Source organism: Vanessa cardui, chromosome 19 (genome assembly GCF_905220365.1).
Source record: "Vanessa cardui chromosome 19, ilVanCard2.1, whole genome shotgun sequence".
NCBI classification, from domain to species: Eukaryota; Metazoa; Arthropoda; class Insecta; order Lepidoptera; family Nymphalidae; genus Vanessa; species Vanessa cardui.
In genome coordinates this window covers 9,348,892-9,367,655 of record NC_061141.1, presented here as the reverse complement: position 1 = coordinate 9,367,655, position 18,764 = coordinate 9,348,892, and the positions used below count along the sequence as shown (strand labels likewise).

Genomic DNA, 18,764 nt, shown 5'->3' with positions numbered 1-18,764 from the left:
ATAAATGATCGCTGTTTCTATATTAATATTCTACGTGACGTCAACCGTTTTATTTATTAAACGTCCAAATTAATAGCATAATTTCAATTAATTTGAAGATCACATACTTTATCTAATCAAACAAAATATTTGACTTTTTCATTAATAAAATTTATTTCATTTCATTAATTCGGAATTTAAACTGAAATACATGATACATTTGCATATTTTGAATGTTTTATTTCCAAATAATCGCTGTTTACAAAAGTTTATAATTTGATTCGGAAATCTCTATTTAATGTTAATAAGTGTTAAAGACAGTAATAGTATATGTTGGTCACCTAATTCTGTGAAAATATGACGAAGTTTAATATATCTCGAATGCTTGAAGTGGGTAAACTCAGGATGTGTAATTCTCTTTTCGAGATTTAAAAAGGGCCGTATCTCTTGGTTTTGACATTGACATAAGAAAGGATTTAATGGAATTAATGTAATCTCGCAGATATAGATAAGGTATTTACGAAAGAATCTTTGCATTATACATTTTTTTGTCCTTTGTCAATCTTCCATCTATCTTAACTAATAAATGTTTTGATCCTAGATTATCTATATATTATTTAGATTTGCTTTTAGTAGATAAATTAAAATAAGATCTGAGACGGCCCAGTGGTTAGAACGCGTGCATCTTAACCGATGATTGCGAGTTCAAACCCAGACAAGCACCACTATATATATGTACTTCATTTGTTTTTATAATTCATCTCGTGCTCGGCGGTGAAGGAAAACATCGTCAGGAAACCTGCATGTGTCTTATTTCATCGAAATTCTGCCACATGCCAACGCCACATGTGCATTCCACTAACTCGCATTAGAACAGCGTGGTGGAATATGTTCCAAACCCTCTCCTTAATGGAAGAGGAAGCCTTATCCCAGCAGTGGGAAATTCACAGGCTGATACTTTGCTTTTTTTTTAGATAAATTGAAATAGAACGGCAATTGTTAATCATCTCGAAAAAGGAAAAAAAAAAGATAAATAAGAGATAAAAATATTTAAAAAAACCTTATGAACCCGTGCGAAGCCAGGACGGTATTATACCGCTAGTATTAGGTAAATAAGAGAAATGAAATTACTATTACGATTCCACCACAGTACTCATCGCGGTCTTTTTAACAGTAAATTTAATTTTGATTTGTATAAACTTTCTTGAGCCGCCAAGGGCTTTTTGTTATTGAATATATAAATAGACATAGCCAAATAGTATATATGACCTTAAATGTCTATCATACTAGTATAGCAACTTAAGGACCTTATAATACATAATTTAATAATAATATAAACTAGTTCGTTTGTTGGCATGCAAGGTGAAACAGTTGTTCTTAGTTCATGATAAATAGATGCACATAACGACATTTTTTGTATTCATATTATAACATGATTTAATACTTGCTTAACTAATCTTGACGACCTCCGTGGTCGAGTGGTGTGTACACCGGTTTTCATGGGTACGCCACTCTGAGGTCCCGGGTTCGATTCCCGGCCGAGTCGATGTAGATGGGTCTGGGTGTTTGTGGTACCGTCGTTACTTCTGATTTCCATAACACAAGTACTTCAGCTACTTACATTGGGATCAGAGTAATGTATGTGATGTTGTCTTATATTTATTTATTTATTATTAATCTTGCTTGCCTTCAATCGTTTGTACGAAAATGAATATAGAACTTAAATAGAAACTTTGTAGTGTTAGTCTGGACTCATGGTTCTAATTTGTATCGTAATAAATTTCATCAAAATTGACATAGTAGTATAACCTTTATAATAACAGATGACGGTGTTATACGGGTTGGATGTATCGCTTGTATAGATTAAAATATATTCAACAGAAAAAAATTAAAAGTAATAAGATAAATATTTTTGTACTCATCTTTATATTTCAAAATGATTCCGTCTAATTCTAAAATCTGTCTGTTTGTCGTATATGTAAACGTCAGACGTAATGAAAGGTGATACGCAGTATAAAGCAAGCTATTTACATAGGTTACTTTTCAACCGACTTCAAAAAAGAGGAGGTTATCAATTCGTCTGTATTTTTTTTATGTTTGTTGCCTCATAACTTTTTACTGGGTGGACCGATTTTAATATTTTTTTTTTGTTTGAAAAGTAGTGCTTCCCGTGTGGTCCCATTTTAATTTAGTTCAGTTCTGATCATGGTATCCATATGAAAAAGACATAAGGCTCCAAATATAACAATAACTATAACTACGTTATATAATCGTAAATCGACTTTTAAGTAGTCTAATATTTTTCATTTCATTTTACCTAGGAGGATTTAAAAAAATATTTAGAAATACGCAATTATTTTTATTACTTTTTAGTGCATATTTATTTGTTTTAAAATAGTGTTTTGTTTGGAGTCGGTTTTTCTTTTTGTTAAAATTTTTATTTATTCAAGTACAAGTTTATGTTTTATGAAGTATTTTCGTCACAAACTGAATTCCACGAGGACGAACCCGCGGCTTCAGCTAGTTTTCTGTATTTAATTCTGTACACATTGCAGTTCATTAGTGAGTATTTAAAAACATTGACCGTGGGTGGTTTATATATAAAATCTCTTGAGGTTAAGAAAATATACTTGATAAAGCGCTAACGAGATAAAAACATTAATTAAAATTTAGATATTATAAAGAATAGTAAATGTGAATTAAATTAAATTAAATTTAAAAAAAGTGTGTGTATCTATATATATAATAAAATTAGAGTGTCTGCTTGTAATATTAAAATAGTCCTTTTTTACTCATTGCATATATATTTATACACGGTATATATAACAATATACATTTTTTTACAATTTTCGACGGTCTGTCTGTCTGATCCAGTTTATCTCTGGAACGGCTGGACCGATTTTGACGATACCTACACTAGCAGATAACTGATATAATAGGGAGTTATAAAGCGTACAAGATCGCGGGTACAGCTAGTTTATACATATATAAAACGTAAAGATTCAAAACCCAAGTATACTAACATTTATAGAAAATACAAGTATAATTTAAATTTTAAACGAATTGTATTGTGAATAATTAAAAAACATTCACAGTATAATTGTTAACTGTGAATTAATGTATTCTTGCTTGATGTGTACACAAATATTAGGGTGTAACTAATCTTCGAAATTTGTAATTTATTTTCTAGATATTTATCAGGTAATAAACCTGTCTTGTGTGCCATATGTAATAAATAAATAAATAAATAAATAAATACTCGTATTTCGATATTTTTTAATCTTGTATGTCAGTATGTTTATAATGTAACTTAATTTTTCAGATATATTAATAAGTGTAAGTAATAATGAGTGTAATTTCGATAAATGGTTTGGCTGTAAAAGAGCAATTGGCAGATAGACAGACAGAGTTACATTCAACAACGACAACAACGACAGCCTGTAAATTCCCACTGCTGGGCTAAAGGCCTCCTCTCCCTTAGTGGAGAAGGTTTTGGAACATATTCCACCACGCTGTTCCAATGCGGGTTGGTGGGATACACATGTGGCAGAATTACCGCCGAGTACGAGATGAATTATAAAGACAATTTAAGCACATGAATCAGCGGTGCTTGTCTGGGTTTGAACCCGCAATCATCGGTTAAGATGCACGCGTTCTAACCACTGGGCCATCTCGACTCGAGTTACATTCGCATTTATAATATTAGTATATATTTCAGCGCAAATATTCACATAATACTGTCGCTTATCGTTTTGTCATTGAATTGTTTAATCATTATTTACACATATTTGATTTAATTTCGAATATGTAAATTGATTATCAGTATTTTTAACGAGCCATGTAGCAACTTATATTTATATTTTTTATAATGAAATACCATAAATTTAGTTTACCCATAAAATTAACTCCATTTCTATTGAATTGTTGTAGATTGAAAGATTTTTAATAACAATGTATACTATGTAAAATTAGATAATAACTAGCGGCCCGTCCCGGCATCGCACGGGTTTTTATTATATATTTTTTATGCTTTCTCCGATATGTTTAACAATTGTTGTTTTATTTGAACTTGTATACACAAAAACCTTTAATATTTATACCTGTAGGTTGTACCTTAGTTATGAATCCCTTTGTCTATTTGTGAAAACCACATGAAAATCCGTTCAGTAATTTTTGAGTTTATCGCGAATATAAAGACACTCAGACGCGCGGGACTTTGTAGTGTGTATATGTAGTGATAACAATAAGTATGACTAAGATTATTAAGTTTATTTTTTATTAACCTACTCAGCAAGTGTATGAAGATTTCCAGTTTTAACTATAGTCCAAAAAATAATCTAATCAACGAACCAAAGCTGGTTATTTAACTTCCCACCTGTTAGAATGCGTGGGTCAAATCTTGCAACCAATTTTCAAACCAGTTCCATCCGAATGATTGTGCTCAAATTTTGGTCATACGTTTCAAGCAGGTATAGTAAATTTTATTTGTCTTAGTAAATACATATGCGTCCAGTACCTTAAAGGAGAAGGTTTGAGTTTATTCCAGAACGTATGCGGGCTATATCTATTCGCTTAAGAGTTTTATGTGACACTCGCAGTTTGTCTTTATAGTTGAAAACGATAGATGAGAAATATAATAAAGTGTTTGTTCAAAATGAATCAGCAATCTTTGATTAAGATATGGAGTTCATCAACCAGATTATCCTTTTTTTTAGCATATAACATACCGTATTTTCCTTTAGTTAAAACTAAAGTTATAAATAACTTTTAAACCAAGAAAAAAAAAATAGCATATTAAGGTGAGTTCAGACTTAACGCTTCTATCGTTATAGCCTTAACTTGAGTTTAGATGTTGCCTGGATATAAAAATACCCAAAATAAAGATAAGATATACCAAAGCCACGACATGTTCGGGGATATACAAATACAAGTGGTTGTATTATTGCACTAAAGATTTTGGACTAATTTCGATACAATTTTTGTTTAGATTGGACAGTAGCTGGCGCTTCGATCGCCAAAAAAGAAATTTATTATTATATCCGAATGAAAAAATCGTTGTTAAATAATGCTTATCAATACAAGAGTATATTAAAGATACAAATACGAGGTATTAGTATTCATTGATTTCTATACAAGATATATAAAACAAGAGAACTAGAAAAGCGTAACTACTGAGTTTCCTGCCGAATCTACTTCCTGAACTGGTGGTAGATTCACATGACAACTCAAAAGTGCTTTTATGAGCCTTGAATAAAGATTACTTCGATTCAATTTGATGAGCCAGACGGTAGATAGTATTATACATATATTTCATGATAATATGCATTTATAATATATAGAATACAAATACGGAAATTATGTAAAATATCGACGTGTCGCTGTACTGTGCTTGCCAATGAGGTATATTATGTATTTGTTCTACGTGTCCGACTAGCTGCGGTGACTTTTAACACCGAACATCAATTCAGTTATTTAGTAATAGCATTTTATACTGTGCTTGTAGTTACATCAATTAAGTACTTAAATATATGTATGCGAAATTCAACCATGAAAATATATACAATTAACAAAGAGTCTCAATTGCTTAATATTGTCAAGATTCTTTCTACTAACTGGTGTTATATATACATTTTATTTTTAACACTATCTTTTATTGTTTTGTATTACTGTTGGATGAGACTGAGACATACTTTGAAAAACATATATATGAGTCTAAATACAATGATACGCTTATGTAGTTTTTACGGTTGAAATGAGAAGTGAGCTCTAAAAACACTGCTGTATTGAAATAAAGGGATTGCTGTTATGTGATGAAGTTAATGAATAGAACTAATACCATAATTAGGACCATTATTATTATCATTATCATCGTTCTAACATTTTTTTTCGTTTATAATTTTGATTCAATTGATTGTAAACATTACTAACAACAGTAACAGCCTGTTAATTTCTCATTGCATGTCTAAAGCCTCCTCTCCCTTTGTGGAGAATGTTTGGAGCTTATTCCACCACGCTGCTTTAATGCGGGTTGAAATGAGACATATGCAGGATTCCTCACGTTTTCCTTCATCATATTATTAACAATGATTTCACACGTGAAAACGTCTTGGCGTATAAAACCTTGCATTAAATTCTATTCAATCTTGTAAATTCGAGCGATCTTCGAACTTTCGTCATAACCACAACACTTCTTGCTTAATCTAATTGAACGTTATGTTTATGACATTAAAGTTTAAAGTTCAAATGAAATCGATATTACGTTAGACACAACTTAATATGTTTTTCACATTGAAATTATTGAGCTAAGATGACGTAAATGAGATTAGTATCGATGGCCTTTCTTGTGTCTCGGTCTTGAGTGATTGCAAGATTTTTCCTATTAACCCTTTATGGGTTCAATTCGAAAGTCGATCCACATAATCTATACTAATATTATTAATGCGTAAGTATGTCTGAAGAGTCGAGATGGCCCAGTGGTTAGAACACGTGCATCTTAACCGATGATTGCGGGTTCAAACCCAGGCAAGCACCGCTGATTCATGTGCTTAATTTGTCTTTATAATTCATCTCGTGTTCGCATTGGAACAGCGTGGTGGAATATGTTCCAAACCTTCTCCTCAAAAGGGAGAGGCCTTTAGCCCAGCAGTGGGAATTTACAGGCTGTTGTTGTTGTTTTTTGTTGTATGTCTGTTACCTCTTTAAGCTTAGTGCTGAATCGATTTTGATGAAATATGGGATAGAGATAGTTTAATTTTTCTTTATTACTCAAAGGGTTAAAATTAGTGTGTTTTAATTATAGTTCTTGCGCATAAAGCCACAGGTTCAGCTAGTATATTATAAGTAAATAAATACTGGTCCATCCCATAATACGCTACATAGTTTATATAAATGTTTTTAAATTACTTTGGTTGCATTATCATTCTATTATATAGATATATATCTTTGATTAAAATGCCCTGTAGGAAATATTTTCCATTCTTATCTTTTATATATCTATAAAGTGAAAGTAGATAGTTTTGTTAGTAAATATTTATCAAGGCCCACGTTACATATCAGTCGCTTGTACCCGATGACCCGTACATTCTAAAGCTGAACAACATTACATAATGGAAGTTTACGAATTTGTTTGTTTACGGTTGATCGTTCCAATACATCCAGATATAAACTTTGTACAGTTGTTTTTCAGATTTGCTTGAAGTAAAGTACAATAATGTGTAATTATTGCTGTTTTCATAAAAAAATATAGGTAACACAGTGACGCCTAATTATTATTTTTTATTTAAGTAAAGTACCATAATGTGTGACTATTTTTGGTGCTGTTTTGATAAAAAAAATGTAGGTTACACTGTAATGCCTAATTATTATTATTTTTTTACAATATAACAAGGGTTTAAAATAAGTATAAATTAATCAAAATTGAAAATATTTATTTTACAATTAGCGCATGAAACAGCCTTTCGAGTTTTATCTCCCAACACCTCAGCATAATTTGTAGAAATAAAAATTACAAAGTATTTTCATTCCATGATAGGGATGTGCTTATAAAAACGATCAACTGGTTTAAGACAGCGCGGATGTGATACTCGTAGAAGGACGACACGGCAAGCGATTAGCCAAATTTATATATATGTATATGTAGTTGAACGTTCGTGTGTAGCCTTACTTGCCTTTGAAGTGGTTTCAATCAGTGTTTGGCACAAATGTGTCATTATGCTATTTCTCGTGGACATTCTTGGCCTCGTTACGATGCATTTCTTGTTAACAGAAGCGGGTCAAATTTTGTTAGAAAATAAATTTTTATTATAGTCTCGGAAAACACTTTTTTTTGGAACCGTTATAATTACGTTGAATATATGTGGAACAATAGTATGTTTTTGTTTGTGTTGTATAATTAAATGTCGTGTTGTATAATGTCTACAAACCAATATATCGGCAAAAGCATGTGGGTTGGAGTTAGCAGGTCACCTTCTATACGCATCTTTCATTTGATTGAATTGGGAATGTATAGTCATTGTTATCACGTGCTTGAAGGATTCTGGAACTATTTATTATGTATATAGGAACTATTTATAAAAAAAGCAAGCGTGCTAATTCTAGTGAGATATCTAACTTAATCGCGAAACATATTATTAAGATTATTTTTTATTAAAGGATGTAAAGGTATTCAGCCGAATATTACTAATAAATAATATACGCTTCCAATAATATATACAGTATCTGTAAACATATTAATCATACATTTGATTTATAATATCGATGAAATGATATTATAAAAAAAAAAACACAAAAAAAAACAAAAGCATTCGTTTTGAATACAAGCAAGCATTATCAAATTACCAGGAATCCATAAATCATAAGAAGTGCTAAAGCGTTGACACGATCTCAAAGTGGGGCAGATCAGAGATCTCTTAACGACCCATTTGTCTAAATTGACGTTTTCCTTCGCTCAAGAATGTTAAAGAGGAAAACAATACAAAAAACCCAGATGTTTTTAACTTTATTAAACGTTAATCACTAATTTAATAAAAGGTATTAAATGTTGACTAACATATAAGAAATTTACATAACAGCGGTGATGCAGCGGAGTGAGATAAGCTTTTAATAAATATATTCAAAATATATAGCTTGTTACTTTTAGGTCAATTAGTAAAAATCTTCATTCAATTAAAAATTATTTATTGATTGACTTTTAAAAATCTTCCAATATTTTCAATACCATTTCTGCAGTTAAATCAAGTTCGATTAGTAGTACCTTACCAAATGATACTTTGTTTTACGAACGCATATATATCATGTAAGTTTATAGGGTTAACTTACAGATTAATTATCAGTCCGTAGCTTTTTAAGTGATTACTCGCTACTAGTTTACGCGAGCGGCTTAACACGCTTGTTTCATGTAATTTTCTACCCCTAAATACTTCCCGGACCTAAATTGACTTTTACATCACCTTTGGTTGCAGGGCTATTCTACATTTAGCTTTTTAAAAAAATTAAGACTTATTTATACATATATAATGTTATATCTCATAACAAATCAAGCAAACCCATTTTGACATCTTACCATAAAAAAAAAACATACGACGTAAAAATATGACTAAATATTTTACCATTGACCTTTAACTCGCTCTGTATAAGGCCTATCTAGACTAGACTTCACCTTGTTACATTTCCTTATGAGCTAGACATGTATAGACGTGGGTATTGTGTATTGCCAAGTCAACAATGCTGTTCCGTTTTCCTCCTGCGTCTGCCAACACTGCCAGATAGAATGGACATATCTCATTGTCAAGTTACGAATTCAATTTCAGACATATTTAGAGCTTGATTGAACAATGATTTATTGAGTAAATAGATACGCGGTACCGTCAACAAAATAATTTTATTAATTAAATTCATTGCACAGTTCTTGATTAATTAATGAACTTTATCATACATCTCTATTGTTTTTTTATATTTAGTTATTACAGCTTTTGTGTAAAATCATTCAAATCAAAACTTAGCGATTTATATGATTTTCGTTATCGAGATATTTATTTACTTTACGTAATTAATGTTTGCTTTTTTCAAATTTCTAAAAGGAGGAGGTATTTGGAGGTATTAATTCGTTTTCATTTTTATGTTTGTTACCTCATAACTTTTCAAGGGGTGGAGTGATTTTAATATTTTTTTTTATAACAAAAATAACAATAACTATAAATACGTTATATAATCGTAACGACTTTTAAGTAGTCTAATATTTTACAATTCATTTGAGAGTTACTTTATGAAATATGCTTTTAGTAATGGACATTGTATGAGTGTAACATCCACGAATTTCAATAAAATATACCAATTATTTTGTGTCAACCTAATTTAAACTATTCGTTTGATGAAGCAAAAAGAGGGGTGTTATAAGTTTAACGTGTCTGTCTGTCTGTCTGTCTGTGGCATCATAGCTCCCGAACGAATGAACCGATTTCAATTTAGTTTTTTTTGTATTATAGGTATTTTACGGGCGAATGTTCTTAGACATGTTTGATGAAAATCGGCTTAGCCGTTTAAAAGTTATGGGGGGTTAAAGTGGGGAAGAAAAACCGAATGCCTGCAAATATGCTCAAGTGGGGTATCAAATGAAAGGTTATGACTTGTACATCACAAAGAAAACATTAGTAATTAAATAAAATTATTAAAAAATAATAATAATTAAGAAACAAAAAATATTAATTAGCAAGTAAAATAAAAAAGAACAAGATTGATCTTAAAATGTAATCTTAACTTATATGTTTTAAATCGACAAGAACCTACGTATTAACAACTTAACTAGATATATTATAAGGATGTTTACCTTTGAAAAATATAAAATAAAAAATTAAATTAAAAATTTCATAAACCCCCGCCACAAAAAACATGAGCTACCTTTAAAAAGTAAAAAATAATAAAAGAAATTTAATTCTAAAGTACCTATTTGTATAAGTATGTATTAATATTAAAAAAAAACTTCGCTTTGGGGGACCGAGCGCAAAAACAAAATAATAATAAGTGTTAGATAAAAGATGAGATAGGTAAGCATGTGACACTAATTAATTAGGAGCGGTGAAATTTTTAATTTAATTTTTTATATCTGTATTTTAATTTCGTTGCGACCTCATTGGTGTTTGTTCTATCCATTTATGGCTTTGATTTGAGTGCATCATGTACCTTATTGTTTTACATGTACATACTTTTATATTGAATCCTTTTAAAAAAGTAAAATATTGTCTACTACGTGAGCTGATGTAATATAACTCGTTTTATCCGATTTTACGACTGCCAGGTTGATTAATTACAGGTAGTTCGTTTGTGTTTTGTCACTCCCATATAACGAAGAGCTTGTCACGAAAGCTTGTCTAATATTATTAAATATTATTTTATACCTTATTGTGAACTGTATGAAGACAAGTAGTCTTCACACAGTTCACAATAAGGTTATATATGTATATACAACTTTCACATTGAAGAACGAACATAAAAAGAAAAATTCTTGTTTTTCTTGCCGAAGAGTTGAATAACTCAGGTTTTCTCTATTATAATATACATTTATTATTATTATACATATGAATATTTGTCATGAGTCACTTAGTTAATTGATGAAAATCGTATTTAAATCCGTTGCGTAGCTTAAAATATCTTAGCATACACACAGCGGGAGGCGGCTTTGTACATTGTGGGATCGTTTGACTTATACATGCCCATATAACCAGAGATATATATAACAGCTTGCTAGTTGTATTGACGATTTTGATTACTGTCCATTTATTTTTCTTATTAAAGAATGAAAATAAATTTAAAAAAGGAACCAGTAATACAAGTATTTTAAATTCATAATTCCTATATTAAATTTGTAGAGCTGTACGTGTATGTATACTTGGTAGATCTCGGTTCGTTAGAGCTCGTAGACAGTTGAGCAAATCTGTAAGCTATAATCGCAACGGAACCACCACCGTGAAATGTCAGTCATTGATATATACGACATTTATTATAATAATTATTATTAAATATCACGCTTGAACAATAGCTTTTCATCTTTTGTTATTTTTATTTCAAATTCGAGATATGACGTAAAGCAGTGAATGTTCAGTTTTGCATCAACAACGTCATATATGTGACTTTGAATATACTCTGATAACGTTGAAATAAGTGTAACTTTAAAAATAACGTTAAATCCTACTTTAGGTGTTAAGGTTTTTACTAAAAGTAATTAACTACAGTAATATTTTTTAAGAATATGACTCTATCAGCATAGCATATACTTATGCATAAATAACGCGCGTATTCTCATGTGTTTGTAAAAAACAACCGACTACTACTAATCAACGATGAAGATTTAAGATATATTCTCGTAGAATAAAACGTCTTCATCCAAATAAAAAGTACTAGGCGTTGAATTATTGAAAGCTTGTCCGCGGACACTGAAATACCTAGAATCCTAACGAATCAATTGATATCGTATCCGCAGCTCTTCGAAGAAACCAAAAGGACAAAAAACGAATTCAAAATAAAGTTATGTACTTGAAAATAAATTGAATTTCATTCGAACGATAAATTCGTTCTCGAATTGAAATTGAATTTGAATTTTCGAATACGTAACTTGTTGATCTTCAGTAAAAAAATGTACTCGTATCGAATTTTGAAATAATAATGAACATTTCTAAACAACAACAAAGTATTTTCATAAGAGAAATAATTTCAACAAATTAACATACTTTCGTTCAGAATCTTTGGCGTATTTGCTTTATCGGTTTTATTCAATGTTCTAAACTTGAAATATGGATAAAATAGCGTAGCATTTCTTGAAGAAAAATTTCTGTTGTATAATCGTGTATAACATAGATTTAATAAAAATATTTTTTTAGGTATTATGAAGTAGTGACGCACTAGAGTGATTCTAGTGCGTCTTATTGAAGGCTGCAAAGGCAAGTACGATCGTAGGAATTAATAGTCTTACTACCAATAATTGCGGAAGACGACACGTTCATTGAAAATTCCCTTGAAATGTTTAAATAATAATGTTGGAACTATTTTAATTATTATTAACGATTACACGTATAGAAGTTATTTAGGGTCATTCGTATTGTGCTGTCCTTTTCTTTCGAATATGAAAACAGAGACGTCAAAATGAAACGAAAGATAAATCAGTACATACACCCGCGAGCAAGGTTTATACTTAACCTAGCGACCCGCCTTCGCACGGTAGCAATGCTGATACTAAATATACTACAAAATCTTTATAATTACTCTATTTTCATATATTTTTTGTCATTAGCCAATATAAGCCACTATTAAAGATCTGTAATATGTTCGAAAATTTAATTCATTTAAATTAAATTCTGTAAAGGATGAAATGAATAAAGGATTCCATATAGGATGCGACTTTGTTTTATAATATTGAGGTAACGTGAAACAATGACTTATTCAAACAGATAAAAGTTACAGTCCTTGAATTAAAAATAATAATAATATATGTTGGACAACCTGAAATTAAAAAGTAATGCTTAGTAGTTACACATGGGCACGACATTCTATTCCCCATGAATTTACGTAAAAACGTCAATTGTAACTGTTAAAGCATAGCCTTTTGTCCGTCTTGCCTTTCTGTATTCAATAAATAAAATAGATTTTTATAATATATATTTTTTTAATTAAATCGTCGAGATATATTACTCTTTAAAATGTTATTTTTTTTAATTTGATTGCCAGCAAAAAAAGCAATGTTGTCAAGATTTTTCGGTATAAGTCAACTTAATATGCTAGGGTATATTATATTCAACAACAACAGCCTGTAAATCCCCACTGCTGGGCTAAAGGCCTCCTCTCCCTTTGAGGAGAAGGTTTGGAACATATTCCACCACGCTGTTCCAATGCGGGTTGGTGGAATACACACGTGGCAGAATTTCTATGAAATTTGTCACATGCAGGTTACCTCACGATGTTTTCCTTCACCGCTGAGCACGAGATGAATTATAAAGACAAATTAAGCACATGAAACAGCGGTGCTTGCCTGGGTTTGAACCCGCAATCATCGGTTAAGATGCACGCGTTCTAACCACTGGGCCATCTCGACTCTTTATATATTCATTCGTTTGTTATATATGAATAGAAAATAAAGAAAATTCTATGTCAGATGGTCTAGACTGAGTACGTGGAATTTGTTCGAATAATAAAATGATCGAACATGCAAATTCTTGGAGGTCCGCTTTTGTTTTCATTGTTACTTTGAAAGTTAGCACACTACCATACAATTTTTGACATTGATATTTTTTAATCAGATCTTTTTTATCTGATATTATTGTCGATTGTTTCGTCGGAGCGAGGTTAGAGCTGCTATGACAAATCATATTGTACAGTAGTGGGTATCAATAACCTCGGAGAACATATAATTGCTTTGAAGTGAAGGTACGGCATAACGTAATTATTTTTGTCATATGTCATCAATCTTTGGACCTCTGGATGTATTTATGTGGATATTGATGCGTTAAAATAGTATTAAAAAAAAAAAAATTAAAACTAGACATAGATGTCACGACAATAATTCCTCGTCTTAATTAAAATAAATTGACATGTATGGACAATGGAATATAGACCCAGTTGTCGCCCGCGTGTTTGCTTGTGTTTAAGGGTTGGATGTCTGATTTTAGGTATAAAAAACGTAGTGTATGTTCTTACTTAAGGTTCATGCTAGCTTCATATTAAATTTAATTTCGAATTTATAATATTAGTATAGACTGTGGCACATTATGTTTTATTCGGGCCATTATTATTTAGGCATAGGATTAACTTATTTCATAACAAAATAGACAAAGCAATATTACAAGTTGTTACTTGCATTTAAAGTTTATAAGTAGAAGTCAGAAATGAGTGAATTTTAAGTTTGTAAGTAAAGTAAAAAATGAGGTTAAAAATAATCTCGTTTGTATAACTGAATTGTATAATATTTAAGTAACTAAATTGGGTATAAAAACCTAGTCGTGCTTAAAGTAATCCTTTAGCTAATAAGGTACGGTATCTACGAAGGTTGAGAATCTCTGACTTGATCATGACATACCATGCTATGATATAATTGTCCTTATTTTTTTTTTATGTCATTACATTATTTATCGAGACGGCAAACAGGGAGTCGAGGAAAATGGCGTAATTACATTTAATATCATTGACGTAAGATTAATCTCGTTGGTTCTGGGTTGTTTTATCTTCATATAAAATGTTAGTACCTAAGCTATTTATTTAGAATATTTACAACTTCTTTAATATATTACATATATTTGAATGCCATGATTAAATTAAAAAAAAAATTTTTTTTGGAATTAATAGCGTACGCTACCATAGTAAAGAAAAGTCAAATTCATGGCCGTAAATAATTAATCTGTGGAAATCGTTCGAATTAATTCCGCAGATTCAAATTTAGAACATCGATCTTTATTATTATTGCATAGTATAAAAAAGTCGTTTAATGCTGTCTGTACCTATGTATGTCTGCTTAAAGGATTTTGATGCTTGTTTTTTTAAGAGATAAGAGTGATTCCAGAGGATGGTGTTTTGTACATATATATTACGTAGACAATATACGTAGTTGGTCCCAAAGTTCTGTCACTGGCACATTATTTTCCAATTTCGAAGACGATTTAAAAAAGTTTAATTGCATTCCATTTTTGAATGTTTGTCAATTATTAAAAAACAAAAAGTTATCATTTGCCGCGATTTTTCACGATGGAGTGGACCATGAAAGAAAACCGAATAGCAGTTTTAGCGTTGCACCGCTGTGGGCACTCGCCGAATACCATTTTCAAGTTGCTCAAAAATTTAAAAATATCGCTTAGGTTTGGGTATCGTACTATAAATAGGTACAATGAAGTTTCAAGTGTTGAGGATAAGAAAAGAACTGGCCGGCCACGCTCCGCAAGGACACCAGCAGCGATCAAAGCAATCAAGGCACGCATACGAAGGAATCCTGTCCCAAAACAGAAGCTGATGGCATTGCAGATGGGGGTCAGTAGAAAAACTATCAAAAAGGTGTTAAACGAAGACCTTAAGTTGCGAGCTTACAAAAAAAGAGTGGACACCTACTTAATGCTCGTCTAAAAGCAATAAGACTCATAAGATCCCGGGTGTTGTTTAAACGGTACGCGAAAAATCGACATCGTGATATACTCTTTACGGACGAAAAAATTTTCGATATAGAAGAAAAGTACAATAAACAGAATGATAGAGTGTATGCTGGGAGCTCTGAAGAAGCAGCAAAAAGAGTTCCGCGGGTGCAACATGGGCATCATCCATCTTCAGTGATGGTCTGGTTAGGAGTCTCCTACTACGGACCAACTGAGGTTCATTTTTGCGAAAAAGGGGTCAAAACCAGTGCAAAAGTGTACCAAGAGACGGTTTTGGATCAGCATGTCAAAGACCTGCCCAACACGTTATTTCCAGGACATCATTTTGTGTTCCAGCAAGATTCTGCACCTGCACATAAAGCCACGACCACTCAAGCCTGGTTCGAGCGTCAAAACATCGACTTCATAAGACATGAAGATTGGCCTTCCTCCAGTCCGGACCTTAATCCTCTGGACTATAAAATTTGGCAAGTCCTAGAGAGGAAGGTGTGTGCTAAGCCCCATAAAAATTTGGACAGTCTAAAGTCAGCTATAATAAAAGCAGTCGCTGAAATAGACATGAATATGGTGCGTGCTGCGATAGACGACTGGCCGCGGCGACTAAAGGCCTGTATTAAAAATAAGGGCGGTCATTTTGAATAATTTTAAGTTAATATAATTCCTTATTAAATGTTCTTTCATATAATATATAATTTATAAAAACCGGATTGGTACTTTTCTGTTTATCACTATTTTCATATATGACAGAACTTTGGGACCGACTACGTAGTGGCACGTGTACTAGTATCAGCATCAGCAGGTTCGGGTCGCTGGTAATTTAATAAAATAATAGAATTTGATGTGAGAAGCATTAATTATATTTCAATTCGATTAAAAAATATATACCTATATAATTTGGTCCGTTTACATCTCGTTATCATTTCGTGGAAACGTCTTTAACCTACTCTGTTCATTATATAATAACTTTATGTGAATAATACATAGGAGTCTGTCTATAATTCCGATGTGGGCTGTTATTTCCGAGAACTGTCAATGTTCTTCACAGAGCGGCGTACAACTGAAACTGTTTCCATTGACCTCGATAAAAACGATTTAAATGTGTTTCATAAATTATAACTATTTTAAAAATATAACTTAAATTCCATATATCGCTCATCCAGAACGACAACGTCACAATTGCAAAAATTATATAGATGTCAATCAAAAACTATTGACACAATAATTCTGACAATATTACACTAGAAAGTATGTACGAAATTAGATCGTTTGGAATGAAAAAGTCATTTTAGAGATTTTTGCAATTGTGACGATGTCTTTCTGGATTAGTGATATATGTGAATAGCTAAAGGGTCAAGCTCGAATCTGAATCTGGGAGTTCTACTAGGTGTCACCTAGCTTTATCTGTTATAATTCTTTCGGAACTCATAGCAGAAATTAAACTCGAAATGTCAAAAAGTGATAGACGCATCAAAAAGCGTATAACTGTTAATTTTCAACACCATGCGTGCGAGATTCGAAGTGAGTAAGTTCTTACAGTATAGTACTGCCCATGGGACTTGCACTTCTTGTATTTCTGGTTTGTAGTGATTAAAAACAACAAGGTACAAACCGTCTGTTTGTAAAAAAACCCGTACGTATACTAAACATTTCATCACGATATGTTGAGGTGTTGATTTGTTTTTAACGGTAAATAAACGAACTCACTTTCATTATTTATATATTTCAATTGATGATCTTTTTAGAACAACGGTCGTAGGATATGGTTTCCTAAAATAAAGTAAAGTAGTAGTAGTAACAGCCTGTAAATTTCCCACTGCTGAGATAAGGCCTCCTCTTCCATTACGGAGAGGGTTTGGAACATATTCCACCACGCTGTTCCAATGCGGGTTGGTGGAATGTACATGTGGCAGAATTTCGATGAAATTAGACACATGCAGGCTACCTCACGATGTTTTCCTTACCACTGGACCAATTCAGCTCCTTCTATGATTTCGTAATGAGTGCATTACAATGTGACAATTTTGAAAACATATTCATGAAAATAAGTTGCAGGCGTTTTCTTTATTTTTATTACGAATCATTCCTAGATGTGCAAAAATATAAATCTTAATCTTTAATTTCACAATAGATCTAGCTTTCATCTGAAGAAGATTCTTTGTGTTTTCAGACACGACAGCTCTTTTGTTTTGATTGACTTGATAGCATATCTATCTAAACAATGGAAACAAGCTTTAGCTCCACCTCAACGAGTTAACGAAGACAGTTAGATGTTGAGCGTTTTATAATTGTTTTATAAAATTGTTTCAAACCACTTATACCATTAAACGATTAGTTAATTCGGTTCCAAAACTTTGTTTGAAGCTGCTTCATTCAATTTACAATTCATTTACTCTGTCTATTTCACTTTTGTATCTTTAATCCAGGATTACTTCCTTTATACTATAATAGTATTTATGTATAAACAAATGTATAATAAGGATTTATTGGTTGCAACAAATCAACAAAAAATTTTGACAGGTGTCAGAATTTTTCAAATTTGAAGTTCCATTATTGTGGTACTGTCCTCAAACATTGCATCCGAATTCCCTTCAAATAACCGAGCTGTTAGACATACTGTCGTTGACTATCAAATAATCTATTTGAAATTTATATTCTTCAATAATTGAATACATATATAAAAATTACACTGTACATACATTTGTACTTAATAAAAAATCTTTCTGTTACTGTATTTCAATTTTATTCTCAAATGTAACGGTTCTGGTGCTTTTTACTTTGAGTTAAATATAACTTTTGCCAACTTAATAATAGATATTTTAGTTTCAAGTCTTACATAATTACTAGCATTAATAATAAAGTACTTCCTGAATTACATAGTACTTCATTTAAGAGCACATTAAGAATGTTTAAGTAATAATTTATTGTACCATTTTACGTAACATGAATCTTTAAACTGATAATGTTGTGGTTGTTCGATGATGGTTCGGTAGAAGCATTACATCAAGAGTAAGATGCAATGGCCCAGTGGATTAACCGACGCTAGTAGACATAAATTCTGACTATTAAGTTTTCAAGACCGAATTTTACGCGTTATATGAACTCAGCTTTGAAAAATTATCGTGAGTAATTCTGCCTCTTGCGTATTTAAAACCCGCATTGGAAATT

The 18,764-nt window shown here is 31.5% G+C and overlaps 1 protein-coding gene and 1 long non-coding RNA gene across 2 annotated transcripts in view; one reads left to right on the top strand and one right to left on the bottom strand.

Moving 5' to 3' along the window:
- The window catches only part of LOC124537999, a 116,365-nt gene that overhangs the window by 25,773 nt on the left and 71,828 nt on the right, over nt 1-18,764 (top strand). The gene's annotated exons all lie outside the window — the stretch shown is intronic.
- Nucleotides 171-15,581, bottom strand: LOC124538001. The gene is made up of 4 exons (XR_006966948.1): nt 15,054-15,581; nt 13,542-13,543; nt 12,713-12,720; nt 171-181 (listed from the first exon to the last, which is right to left on the bottom strand). It is a non-coding gene; the product is annotated as an uncharacterized LOC124538001 (long non-coding RNA).